Source organism: Oncorhynchus gorbuscha, linkage group LG15 (genome assembly GCF_021184085.1).
Source record: "Oncorhynchus gorbuscha isolate QuinsamMale2020 ecotype Even-year linkage group LG15, OgorEven_v1.0, whole genome shotgun sequence".
NCBI lineage: Eukaryota > Metazoa > Chordata > Actinopteri > Salmoniformes > Salmonidae > Oncorhynchus > Oncorhynchus gorbuscha.
The window spans coordinates 31,498,358-31,511,765 of record NC_060187.1 but is presented as its reverse complement, the minus strand read 5'-3'; the positions used below and the strand labels follow the sequence as shown (position 1 = coordinate 31,511,765).

The 13,408-nt window shown below is 41.1% G+C and overlaps 1 pseudogene; it reads left to right on the top strand.

The window, feature by feature from the left end:
- Positions 1 to 13,408, top strand: part of LOC123996929 — a 115,360-nt pseudogene that overhangs the window by 45,589 nt on the left and 56,363 nt on the right.

The following is a 13,408-nucleotide window of genomic DNA, read 5'->3' as shown; positions in this document are numbered from 1 at the left end:
ATCTTAAAGGGGGGTGAGAAGGATTACTTATCCTATCCTAGGTATTCCTTAAAGAGGTGGGGTTTCAGGTGTCTCCGGAAGGTGGTGATTGACTCCGCTGTCCTGGCGTCGTGAGGGAGTTTGTTCCACCATTGGGGGGCCAGAGCAGCGAACCGTTTTGACTGGGCTGAGCGGGAACTGTACTTCCTCAGTGGTAGGGAGGCGAGCAGGCCAGAGGTGGATGAACGCAGTGCCCTTGTTTGGGTGTAGGGCCTGATCAGAGCCTGGAGGTACTGAGGTGCCGTTCCCCTCACAGCTCCGTAGGCAAGCACCACGGTCTTGTAGCGGATGCGAGCTTCAACTGGAAGCCAGTGGAGAGAGCGGAGGAGCGGGGTGACGTGAGAGAACTTGATGTTCTCTCATATATGTATATGTTTTTATTTTTTAAATTTAATTGTTTCCTATTGGTCAAGGGTCCATGGTCATGGTAGCCCCAAGAGAAGAAAATTAAATATTTTGTTAAATAGAAATTGGTTCCCTAGTGATTATTGGTACAGGATCCAAGGGATCATTTAGGATAAATATAAATTAAATTTTTAAGAGTCTGTGGTCACGGTAACTCTGAAATGCTATTAAAGATCTATTTTTACTGTCCTAATGGCCACCTTTCTATTTTTAGGGTAGCCTACTGGTAAAATGCGATGGCTGAGTGTTAGTCAGTAGGGTTGGGACCAAGGATGGGGTGGGGGTACACATGCATACACACATGAACATAAAAGGGGATGTGCCTGTACACATATTTTTTACAAATACAAAAGCATACACATACATCCCCACAAGTGGTGTGAGGGGTAACATACAACGTCACACTCCACTACATCCTAGTGTGTGCATATATATGAGAGCTGTGTAAAAATCCAATTAAGGAAAGAAAAGTGTACAAATAAAATAGTTGCCAAAAGACGTCTGTGTGGAACCTGCCTTCCTTACATCAACACTACAGATCTAGAGGAGTCCCAGCCACAACGTGTTTCTGCCTTACTCGGCTTCATCGGGTAGCAGGGAGGAGAATATATAAATAACATTGAAATAAAAGGTGCAAAAAGTAGTAGAAAATGTATGTCTATATATCTACATGTACAGTAGGGTGTACTATGTAATTTACTTGCCTTGAATGTAGTCCTGGTTGGGTGTGTGGAGCAAAATGCTGCCTGTCCAGTGGTCTCCCTATAAAGTTGTGAGGAGTGCTAACTCTCTGGTGTGTGTATGTGTGGGCCAGGTGGCTTAGGTTATTTTGATTGGTCTGCACTGTTACTGGGTAGGATAACTGGTAACAGGTTGTGGTGTGGAGGGTTCAGATAAAGGTGAGAGTGGAATAGGGATGCAGTAAAGTGGATGGGCAGTTAGAGGAGAGGTCAAGCACACCTAACAACAATACAATGGAGACCCAATATGATAAAAGTTCAACCTTGTAGTGACATAAGGTTTTCAAAATGTTATTTGGTATGAATGAAGCATGGAGTGTGACAAAACAGGGATCACAATACATTGTAAGGGACAGACAATGTTAAATTCACGATATAAACATCTGTGCAGAATCTCGAACAGCACTGATCACTTGCACTGTGTACTTTTAATAAAATCTGAATCCAAGTCATTTGGTTGTGCTATTAGATGAAGCACAGCGATGACACATTATAAACACAAAATATCTGACATTGTATTCCCATTTGAACTTTATTGTGCTTTTAAATTGTTGAACGCATAGTGATAACATATTGGAAATTCAACAAACTTCTGTCTCTCTTTTTAAGTGGGTGAATAAAGGTTGAAATCTCATTGATCAACGTCTCAACCAAAATGTACTCACATTTCTACGTTGAAATGGCGTAGTGTGGTTGCATCCACGTCAATTTAGAAGTGTTCAGAAACACATTATTTTCTTATTTACAATATAAGTGACTCCAAAATGACACAATACATTATTTACCATTAATTTCTATTTAACACAACATAATCTGAAACACAACCAAAACAAACTACAAATGCATTTTGTAACGTCACAAACTTGATGTAGTCATTGCATGCTCGGAATATAGGACAAAATACAAAACTTTTGACTACTTTAATACGCATATATGTGAATTTCTCCAAATACTTATGACACCTTCAAATGGGGGTACTAGATACTGTCAAAGCTAAAATACCACCTCTGCAAGATTAACAACTCAACTCGAACCTGCCTACCCAATAACAATCAGTTATTCCTTGTCATTAATCTCTCAGATCTGTTAGATGCTGCTCTGCCTTACCACTGAGCCAGTTTATGGCTAGGGACTGTTCCTCAAACTCAACAGTAAGGGCCTTACAGTAAAGTGAGCTATCCTCAGAGCCTAGTGCTTATGCTGCCTCACTCTCGTTCCACCTGGCGCCTTCTCAGGATCGCCCAGGCCAGAGCTTCCACTGTAGCCCACTATGAGGGGCCCCTATTTCCTGGGCCCCTATTTCCTCAGCCCTCTTACGACTCCGACCATTGTACTCAGTACCTATAGTTCGGTCTCAGGTTATTTTATTCCAGCAACTAAGGTTCCCAATAGACTAATGAACTAGATGCCAAAAATCCTAAATTAATCAAGTCCATTTCAAAAACCGAGAGTAAAACGACAGGCACTTGTGTGACTCTTTGATGACACAGGAGTTTCAGAACAATAAAGCAAGTTCATTCAAAATTCCAGAAACAGGCATTATAAGTCCCAGCTCAATCAATCAATATCACAAATCAATAATCACACAAGCAATTATGAGAAGCAAAAATGAACTATGGATTAGATACCTCCAGCGCCCTTATCTAAACCCCTATTAGGCTGCCAATGCAATATTTATTTGTATATTACACTTTTATGAGAAGCATATAATTTAATAACAAGAAAAATGATGTCTTACAGCTCTAACAGCTACTTAAAACGTCTATCAATAAGGGAACCTTAAGGATTCCTTGTAGAACGTTACTTTTATATTACCCTTAATATACCTATAGCTAAACATCATCATCACAACCAGTTTTAAACATGAACACTTCTTTTTCCCTTCAAATCGTTGGGCCAGTAACCGAAAGGTAAAAATCTGTCGTTCTTCCCCTGAGCAAGGCAGTTAACCCACTGTTCCCTGGGCGCCGAAGTCGTGGATGTCGATTAAGACAGCCCCCCCCCACACCTCTCTGATTCAGAGGGGTTGGGTTAAATGTTGAAGACATTTCAGTTGAAGGCATTCAGTTGTACAACTAACTAACTATCTCACTTTCCTTTTTTTAAAATCAACCTTTACTATTCAAGTTTCACTCAATTCTAATCTCACCCCAACCTAACTTATTACTCCAGTTACATCTTAAATATTCAACATCCCATCCTCATCCTATTATTTCAACATTGTAACATTTCTCTATCTATCTCCAAATGTACTGTACCTTAAAACAAACATCTCATCCTTAACCATTTTACTGTATTACTTCAGTCACCCTTTAACATTTTCCCCAATGTTTCCAACCATATTTAACATTTAACATTCAATTATTATTTTAATACATTTCAGTCCCAATTCATTTCTTCTTCTTTTTCTTCTTTTCTAGGGTCAATGTACATTTTTCTCTCAATGTTCATTCTCCTTTGTGCGAGTGTAAGTGAAACCTCTTCATAAGTGTGTGAGTGTGTGAGTGGGGCCTTCCTGTCAGCATTTCCAGTCCTTGCTTTCTGCCACGAAAATGTCACAGAAAACTAGGCCTTAGCCTGTTATTCTTACAATACATAAAGTGATTTAATTTCTAAAAAGTTTAATATTTATGTATGAAAATAACCTCAAATATAAGGTGACATTCTGAACTCTCGCCTCATATGAAACATTTGATCTCAAATCCCAAATGCTGGAGTATAGAGCCACATTAAAAACATTTAGTTCACTGTCCAAATACATAGGTGACTTTATAACATACAGTATTGTATGTGAATATATTTTCTGTCTTTACAGATTGTGATGCTGAACTCCCTGTCTGACTTACATGGCTACGTAGATAAGGGCCAGCTAACATGTGAGCTTGGTGGGAACCTGGAGTACTGTCACAGTCAGTGGATCCACCACCGGACAGTGAGTCACCATGACATTTGACCTTTGGTCTAAACAGTCTTTACTCACTGGGAATTTCTTGTAACTGCAGGATCTTACAGCGAAGTGAATACTGAAATATTGCCAGTTTCCACATAATAATCCTTTTCTACCATATTTATTTTCTACTGGGATGTCGGTTTACTATAGATGTAATCCTAAAAATGTATGGGTCATGGCACAGTATAATCTGAGGTGTGTTTGTGTTTTGCTGACAGGCCATTGAGAACTTTGCTGTGACAGTGAAGACCACAGCCCAAATGCTGCAGAAGTTTGGCACAGATCTGTCCGAGACGGAGCTGCCTAATGACGTGCAGTACACCAAAGACCTGCTAACTACTCACACTGAGAAGCATGACAAACTAAAGGTGAGACACTGCTTCAGCATCAACACGGGGCTTCTGAACCTGGCTACCTATTAGGGTTCACTTGTACCCATAGTTAGCATCTGAATATTCCCTATGTTGATGAGTGGTAGTATAGTATTAGTAGATTCACATACAGTAGTGAGATCAGTGGACTGGTTTCTATCATGGCCTGTTGCTTAGTTGTTTAACCACACTCATTAGCATCAATGGCCCAGATAACAAGCATAGCAAAGTATAGGATAGCAAGTATTCTATTCCAAAACCAGACTGTTGATCAGGAGTAGCCCGTGTCTCATTATCCCCCCCATAGGCAGGTGGGTTGCCTCCTGGCATAGCCTGGTATTTAATTAGTTGTATAAATTTGACAGGATGAACTGAAATTAGCGGTGCAACAGGGGACTACTCTGCTGGGCTGTATCAAAGAGCAGGCCGCGAAGTCTGAGAACCACAAACTAAACCCAGACGAGATGGAGAACCAGACTACAGTGGAAAGGTTGGTTACTGGGACCTAGTTCAGATACTATATGTTTCTAATAAAACATGTTTTTATGTACAGTTCAGTACAAACATATACGTACAGTTCATGAGTGCATGGATTTCAGGTTGTTGGCCCAGCTGGATGAGACAGAAAATGCTTTTCAACAGTTCTGGTCCAAACATTACCTCAAACTGGAGCAGTGCCTGCAGTTACGCCATTTTGAACATGACTTCCGAGAGGTATGTACATTTCCATCCCTGTCTGCTGACTACTATGGTCAGCAGGTTTTGCTTAATCATATAAAAAAAGAGAGCTGGACAGAACACATCCTGGCTATTTGAGTTCCTCCAGAGAGAGCACGGCAGTCAAGGTCACTGAAATACATGGATATTATACTACATACACAATAAAACATTTAATTAAATGTAACTAAATGTAATTGAAAATGTAATCTACATAATCCCCAAAAGTACTTATTTATCATGAGGGACATAAACAATAACTAGTAATGCTGCATACTCAATTATTTTTATTTTTATAAATTGCTGAGGTGTAGTCACTTGAGTACACAAGACTAGTACACAGTACAAATATGATAAAAATATTATTATATTATATTTTATATGATGGATTTTCTATTCAAGAAAACTGTATGAATAAGGCTTGAAATTACTTTCTGCATTCTAAATATAGCATAATCAAATTATAAAACAACTAACTATAAGATTTCACCTTCCTTATAACTGTAAAATACATTTGTATGTTTAGTGTTAGACAAAATGTGCGTATTTTCTGAAGATCTCTCTTGATCAAAACGTCTGCCCCCATCGCTGTGAATGTCTCACAGAGCTCTAGTTTGGCTTTCCGAACTTGTTAGGAACTCGCCTTTCACTTCATATTCATCTTGTCTGTTTATGACAAACAGAAAGTTTTTTTTGTTTAAAATCTATAAATTATTTGAGATGAATGCTATAAATCAATCTCTGAATGTGCTACCGTGATGAAACCACTCTCTCCTACTGCGCTACGATGTAATGATTGCGATGTAGGGTTCAGCCAGGAGTTCATGTACAGTTGGAAGTGCAAATGAAATAGTAGGAGGAACATCCCAGCTTCAAGTGGTTTCACATTCCACATCCTACGTCACACAGCAAAGCCCAGGCACTGTTTCTCTCTTCTCTCACAAAGTGAGGGTAGTGATAATAAAGTCAGAGCATCCTCCTTGTATCCAGAATATGCTGTGGAGAGGATGACTCTGCAAGTGCACTTCTGGATGCGCTCCAGTTGGTCGGGGAGGGCTTGAGTTGAGGAGCTATTCTAAGCTGGTGCTGCGTGTTCTAGGCAGGGGTGGATGTAGCCTGTGTATGGCTACCAGGTCAGCCTGTGGGACATGGAAACTTTTTAGTCTGTGTAAAACAACGTCTTGTTTCCTTTTCTAACAATGGACGTAACTTGTTCGTCCCACTGTAGATTATTTTGCACAAGGACAAGCACGAACATTTTGACTGATTCACAGACTTGCAGGTCTTTCCCGCTGATTGCAAGGGGACTTGGGTGGGGCAGGTTTCTCACAAATTATATCAACAGGACCTTGCATTTGAAGGGGTTCAGGGCCATATGAGTTTCCTGTACACTCCCCACTAAGCATTTACTGACAGGAACGTCTTTTGGACCAGTCTATGTTTGGCCCAAACATAGACGTCTATAATTGGTTCAGATTTGGTCCAGTCTGGTACGGCCTTGATTTGGCCAAAACATAGGTGTCTATAATTGGTTCAGATTTGGCCGATCTGGACCGGACCAAATCTGAACCAAACATTTCACAAGTTTGGACATCATAGTACAGCACAGTAGAGCACAGCAGAATACATTACAGTACTCAATACAGTATAGAAAAGTAAAGTATATTACAGTACAGAACAGTACAGTACAGTACAGTACAATGCAATAGAGTACAGTAAAGTAAAGAAAAGTATAGTGTAATGCATTGTACTCTACTCTAATGTACTCTACTGAATTAAACTGTACTGTACTCTACTGAATTAAACTATAGTGTACTGTGCTGTACTGAATAATACTTGACTGTCCTGTACTGTACCATACCATACTTTGGCATCATTAACATGAAGACTTGTTTTATCAAATCCTCTAATTATTATTACATGATTAAACTAATCATATCATAAGAAAACACTATACATGAATATGTGCCTGATCTGCAGTTGTCTCTGTGTCCTCTCCCCCCTCCCAGGTGAAAGTGTCATTGGACAGTCTGATGGACACTCTGACTTTCCTGTCAGATATTGGGGACTGTGTCACCCGAGTGGAGATGTTACTGAACGACCTCAATACCTTAGAGGAGAAGGCGCAGGTCAGCTCAGTCACATAACATACGTCATATGAGATGTAACATTTAAACCTTTCAATTCCAATGATTGAGTACATTGTACAATGTCTCCATTATGGCTTCATTAGCATATGATCATCAGCCTTTGATTGTATTGTATGCGAGCCTAACATGGATGTGCCCCAGTGTGTTGGTCACGTGAGATGAATGGCTCTCTGTCTGTCTGTTGTGTGCGTGTCAGGAGTCGTTAGAGAAGGCCCAGCTCCATGCCCTACACGGGGACCAGCTGATCCAGAGCAATCACTATGCTGTGGACTCCATACGGCCCAAGTGTGTGGAGCTCCGACGCATCTGTGACAACTTCACCAACGAGGCCAAGAAGAAATATGACATCCTCTCCAAATCAAACCAAATACACAAAGGCATAGACAAGGTGAGGTGCATTACAGATGAAGCTCCTCATCCCTATATTTCTGACAGAAAAGACACTGGCCTCTTAGAGAAATTGTTTCCAGAGGTAGTTTGGAACTCGGTAGTGAGTGTTGCAACAGAGGACAGATTATTTTTTACACGCTTCAGCACTCAGCAGTCCCGTTCTGTGAGCTTGTGGCCTACCTGAGTCATTGTTGCTCTTAGACATTTCCACTTACGTGATAATGCCAGAGAAGCTGGTGTTTGGAGGATATATTGCCATGGGTGTTGTGGAAGGATGAAATAGTATGAATAAATTCATCAAAATAAAGATGGAAATATGTCAATCATTATTTTAATATGTTGTTAACCCGTTGTACACAAGTGATATCTGTGCCAATATATCCTCCAAACACCAGCTTCGAGGGCACTATCACTTTTATACAATGGTTTAACAACATAATAAAATGATGATTGCCATATTTTCATAAAAATCTTTATTTTGATTAATTTATTTATACTATTTCATTCTTCCACAAGATATATTCCGAAACAAATCTAGAGTTGCTACCGATGCCGGCTGGTCGTTTGTTCTATCGGTTTGGTTGCCAGAGATGCGACCCAGTCGTTCAGTATTGTTGTTCTGTATCTATGGTCATTTGTTCTAAATGTTCCATTGCCATATTGGCTGGGAACGTTCTTACCCCTTGCTTGCTAGCTAGCCTACGGCGGCTTACTTACGGTCACATCAAACAGTACAGCCAGAATAACAACGAAGTAGCTGCATTTGCATTTGTTTAAGCTGTTTTCTAGTGACATTTATTTGGATACATCTACAACAATAAGAGAATATAGACAATTTCACCAGGCATAGAAACTGTGCTTTCTCGTCAGGGCACTGTTGTTCGGAGGAGTTAGCCAACAACACAGCTAACACAGTCACTTCAAAAGGCCACATCTACTCATTCAAGGATTTTTCTTTATTATTATTTTTTTACAATTGTCTACATTGTAGAATAATAGTAAAGAGATCAAAACTATAAAATAACACATATGGAATCATGTAGTAACCAAAAAAAGTATTTTAGATTTTAGATTCTTCAAAGTAGTCACCCTTTGCCTTGGGACAAGCGTTGCACACTCGTGTAATCAAATCAAATCAAAAGTTGTATTGGTCACATACACATGGTTAGGAGATGTTAATGCGAGTGTAGCGAAATGCTTGTGCTTCTAGTTCCGACCGTGCAGTAATATCTAACAAGTAATCTAAAATTTCACATTAACTATCTTCTACACACAAGTTAAATGGATCAATGAGAATATGTACATAGAAATATATGGATGAGCGATGGCCATGCGGCATAGGCAAGAGTATATACATATGAGATGAGTAATGTAGGGTATGTAAACATTATATAAAGTGGCATTGTTTAAAGTGACGAGTGATACATTTAATACATCCAATTTTTTACTATAAAGTGGCTAGAGATTTAAGTCAGTATGTTGGCAGCAGCCACTCAATGTTAGTGATGGCTTTTTAACAGTCTGATGGCCTTGAGATAGAAGCTGTTTTTCAGTCTCTCGGTCCCAGCTTTGATGCTCCTGTACTGACCTTGTCTTCTGGATGATAGTGGGGTGAACAGGCAGTGGCTCGGTTGGTTGTTGTCTTTGGCAATCTTTTTGTCCTTCCTGTGACATCGGGTGGTGTTGGTGACCTGGGGGGCAGGTAGTTTGCCCCCGGTGATGCTTTGTGCAGACCGCACTACCCTCTGGAGAACCTTACGGTTGTGAGCGGAGCAGTTGCACTACCAGGCGATGATACAGCCTGACAGGATGCTCTCGATTGTGCATCTGTAAAAGTTTGTGTGTGTTTTCGGTGACAAGGCAAATTTCTTCAGCCTCCTGAGGTTGAAGATGCGCTGTCCATTCGATGTGGATAGGGGGATGCTCCCTCTGCTGTTTCCTGAAGTCTACGATCATCTCCTTTGTTTTGTTGACGTTGAGTGTGAGTGTGAGGTTATTTTTCTGACACCAAACTCTGAGGGCCCTCACCTCCTCCCTGTAGGCCTTCTCGTCGTCATTGGTAATCACCCGGGGGCGGCCCTTCAGAATGTCCAGGACCCAGTTGCACAGGGTGGAGTCGAGACCCAGGGTCTCAAGCTTAATGACGAGTTTGGAGGGTACTATGGCATTAAATGCTGAATAATGAACAACAATCCCTATCCCACAGCAGACTGGGATAAGAATTGATTGAATATGTCCGTAAACACACCAGCCAGCTGGTCAGCGCATAGTCTGAGAACGCGGCTAGGGATGCCATCTGGGCCGGCAGCCTTGTGAGGGTTAACACGTTTAAATGTTTTACTCACGTTGGCTGTGGTGAAGGAGAGCCCATAGGTTTTGGTAGCGGGCCGTGTCAATGGCACTGTATTGTCCTAATAGCGAGCAAAGACGTTGTTTAATTTGTCTGGGAGCAAGACGTCGGTGTCCGCGACAGGGCTGGTTTTCTTTTTGTATTCCATGATTGACTGTAGACCCTGCCACATACATCTTGTGTCTGAGCCATTGAATTGCGACTCTACTTTGTCTCTATACTGACGCTTAGCTTGTTTGGGGGAACAGGGAATAGCTACACTGTTTTTTATTCAGTCATGTTTTTGGTTGCCTTGCCATGATTATTAGCAATGGTTCACAGTTTCAGTTTTGCGCGAATGCTGCCATCAATCCACGGTTTCTGGTTGGGGAAGGTTAACTGTGACCGTGGGTACAACATCTCCGATGCACTTGCGAATAAACTTGCTCATGGAGTCAGCCTATACATCAATGTTGTTGTCTGAGGCTATCCGGAACATATCCCAGTCCCGTGACAGAAGCAATCTTGAAGCGTGGAATCCGATTGGTCGGACCAGCGTTGAACAGACCTGAGCACAGGCGTTTTTGTCTATAGGCAGGGAGCAACAAAATGGAGTTCTGGTCAGATTTGCCGAAAGGAGGGCAGGGGAGGGCTATGTATGCGTCGTGGAAGTTAGAGTAGCAATGATCCAGAACGCTGTCAGCCCGAGTTGCGTATTTGATATGCTGATTAAATTTAGGGAGCCTTGTTTTCAGATTAGCTTCGTTAAAATCCCCAGCTACAATAAATGCAGCCTCAGGATATATGGTTTCCAGTTTACATAGAGTCCAGTGAAGTTCTTTCAGGACCGTCGAGGTGTCTGCTTTGGGGGGTGTCATGTCTTTGGCTATGCCGGATTAAGTGATATGACATGCTATTCTATAAAATCATTTATCTGGAATGAATATTACCTGATTAAGCTAATCATGTAAATGTAATTGACTAGAAAGTCGGGGCACCAAGAAATAATGTTTATAGAGCTGTTATCTTCCGAATAAACTCTAAAAGACCTGGTAATCTTTTACATCAATAGCTGTCAATATTTAATCGTCACCTTGTTGTAAGTCATAAATTCTTGGTTATCTTCACGAACCCTGGCTAACAAGTTGAATCAGCAATACAAAACTTTGGTTTAATTATTTATTTACTAAATAACTAAATAATCACACAGAATTACATAAACACAGAATGGATCATTCATTGATTACTAATTATCTCCTATAAGAAAACGTCCCTGGGGGACGGAACCTGTATGACGGCTGGTTACACAGAGGGGGTTGGGCTTGAATGAAAGCGCGGGAGGACTGAAGAACAAAGGGAGAAGCTATGCTATCGTAAATACAGAATCTTACGCATTCTGAATATCCACCCAGGATATCCAAAAGGAAAATGCAATAAATATTTACTCTGAGCTGTGCTTCAATAGGTTGGTTGTAGATGGAAGGCCGTGTTGCCCGACCGAGATCTTCCTTGTCCTTGGAAAAGTGTCTCTGGTGGTAAACTGGATACGTTGTAGTATCGTCGTTGTGTGGTAGACTGGATACGTTGTCCGTCCTTTCCTAGCCCACGTTTACAGCGGCTGCTGCTAACTCATAGGCTAGGAGGTATCACTTCTGGAGTGAATAAGAGTTCAAAGTTCAAACCAAGTTGCCATACTTTTAGCTCATGCTATATTCTGGCTGGTATAGTCGAAATTCATCCTTTCGGTGTGTTGATCGTCATCTTCACATTGAAATTCAATGGTAATTTCATCAGGTTATTATCTGAGCCCTTTCAACGTGGGGGACCATAGTCCTCTCGTCCTCGGATCACAAAGTTACATTTTCGTCAAGGGCTTTATATAGGAGAGGAGAGAAGGGCGTGTTTCATAGTTTATTACCAATGTCTCTTCACATGGGCGTGGCCACTGAGTAAGCAGAGCTTTAACCTTATGAAAACCCAATTCTCTCATTTGGAAGCTGAAATTAGATTTAATCTTTTCACAAAGAGTTTCATATTTAAACATTTAAATTGCACAACAATTCCATGTGAATCTAATACCTATAATGTGTAGACTTTCCAAGATCCAGTTTATGTCATCCTATAATTAGTAAGAATGTCTAAGATGCCAACTGATCTGGCATCATATTCATTAAGTACCAACGCATTTTTTCAACTGTTTGGATTATCGAAATATGGTTCCTTTCCCCCCACCTTTTGATGTTTCCAGACTCTAGATGTTTAACAAAGGCTTTTCAAGAGTCCTTCTGTAGAGTCAAGAGAGAGGAAAGGGAGAAAGGTATTTATGGGTGTGGTCATAAACCTCACCCACAGGCCAACGTCATGACAGGGGGATATACACGGCTGTGATTATAATCGCAGAGAAGTCTCTTGGTAGATAATGTGGTCGGCATTTGATTGTAAGGAATTCTAGGTCAGGTGAACAAAAGGACTTGAGTTCCTGTATGTTGTTATGATTACACCACAACACGTTAATCATAAGGCATACACCCGCGCCCTTCTTCTTACCAGAGAGATGTTTGTTTCTGTCGGTGCGATGCGTGAAGAAACCAGGTGGCTGTACCGACTCTGATAACATATCCCGAGTGAGCCATGTTTCCTTGAATCAGAGAATGTTACAATCTCTGATGCCTCTCTGGAAGGCAACCCTTGCTCAAATCCGTCTACCTTGTTGTCAAGAGACTGAACATTAGCGAGTAGTGTACTCAGGAGCGGTGAGCGATGTGCCCGTCTACAGATCCTGACCAGAAGACAGCTCTGTCTGCCCCTTCTGCGACGCCGTTGTTTTGGGTCGCCTACTGGGATCAGATCCATTGTCCTGGGTGGTTGTCCGAACAGAGGATCCGCTTTGGGAAAGTCGTATTCCTGGTCGTAATATTGGTAAATTGATGTTGCTCTTATATCCAATAGTTCTTCTCGGCTGTATGTAATAAGACTTAAGATTTCCTGGGGTAACAGTGTAAGAAATAATTCATTAAAAAAATGAAATGCTGCATAGTTTCCTAAGAAAGCGAACGCGAAGCGAGGCGACCATCTCTGTAGGCGCCATCTTTAGCATCCACTTCAGCGGACCACTTCCATATTGAGCGTGTCACTGGTACTTCCTATTTGAGTTTTTGCTTGTAAGCAGGAATCAGGAGGATAGAGTAATGGTCCGATTTGACAAATGGAGAGTGAGGGAGAGCTTTGTATGCATCTCTGTGTGTGGAGTAAAGATGATCTAGAGTTTTTTTCGCCTCCAGTTGCACAGGTGACATGCTGGTAGAAATTATGTCAAA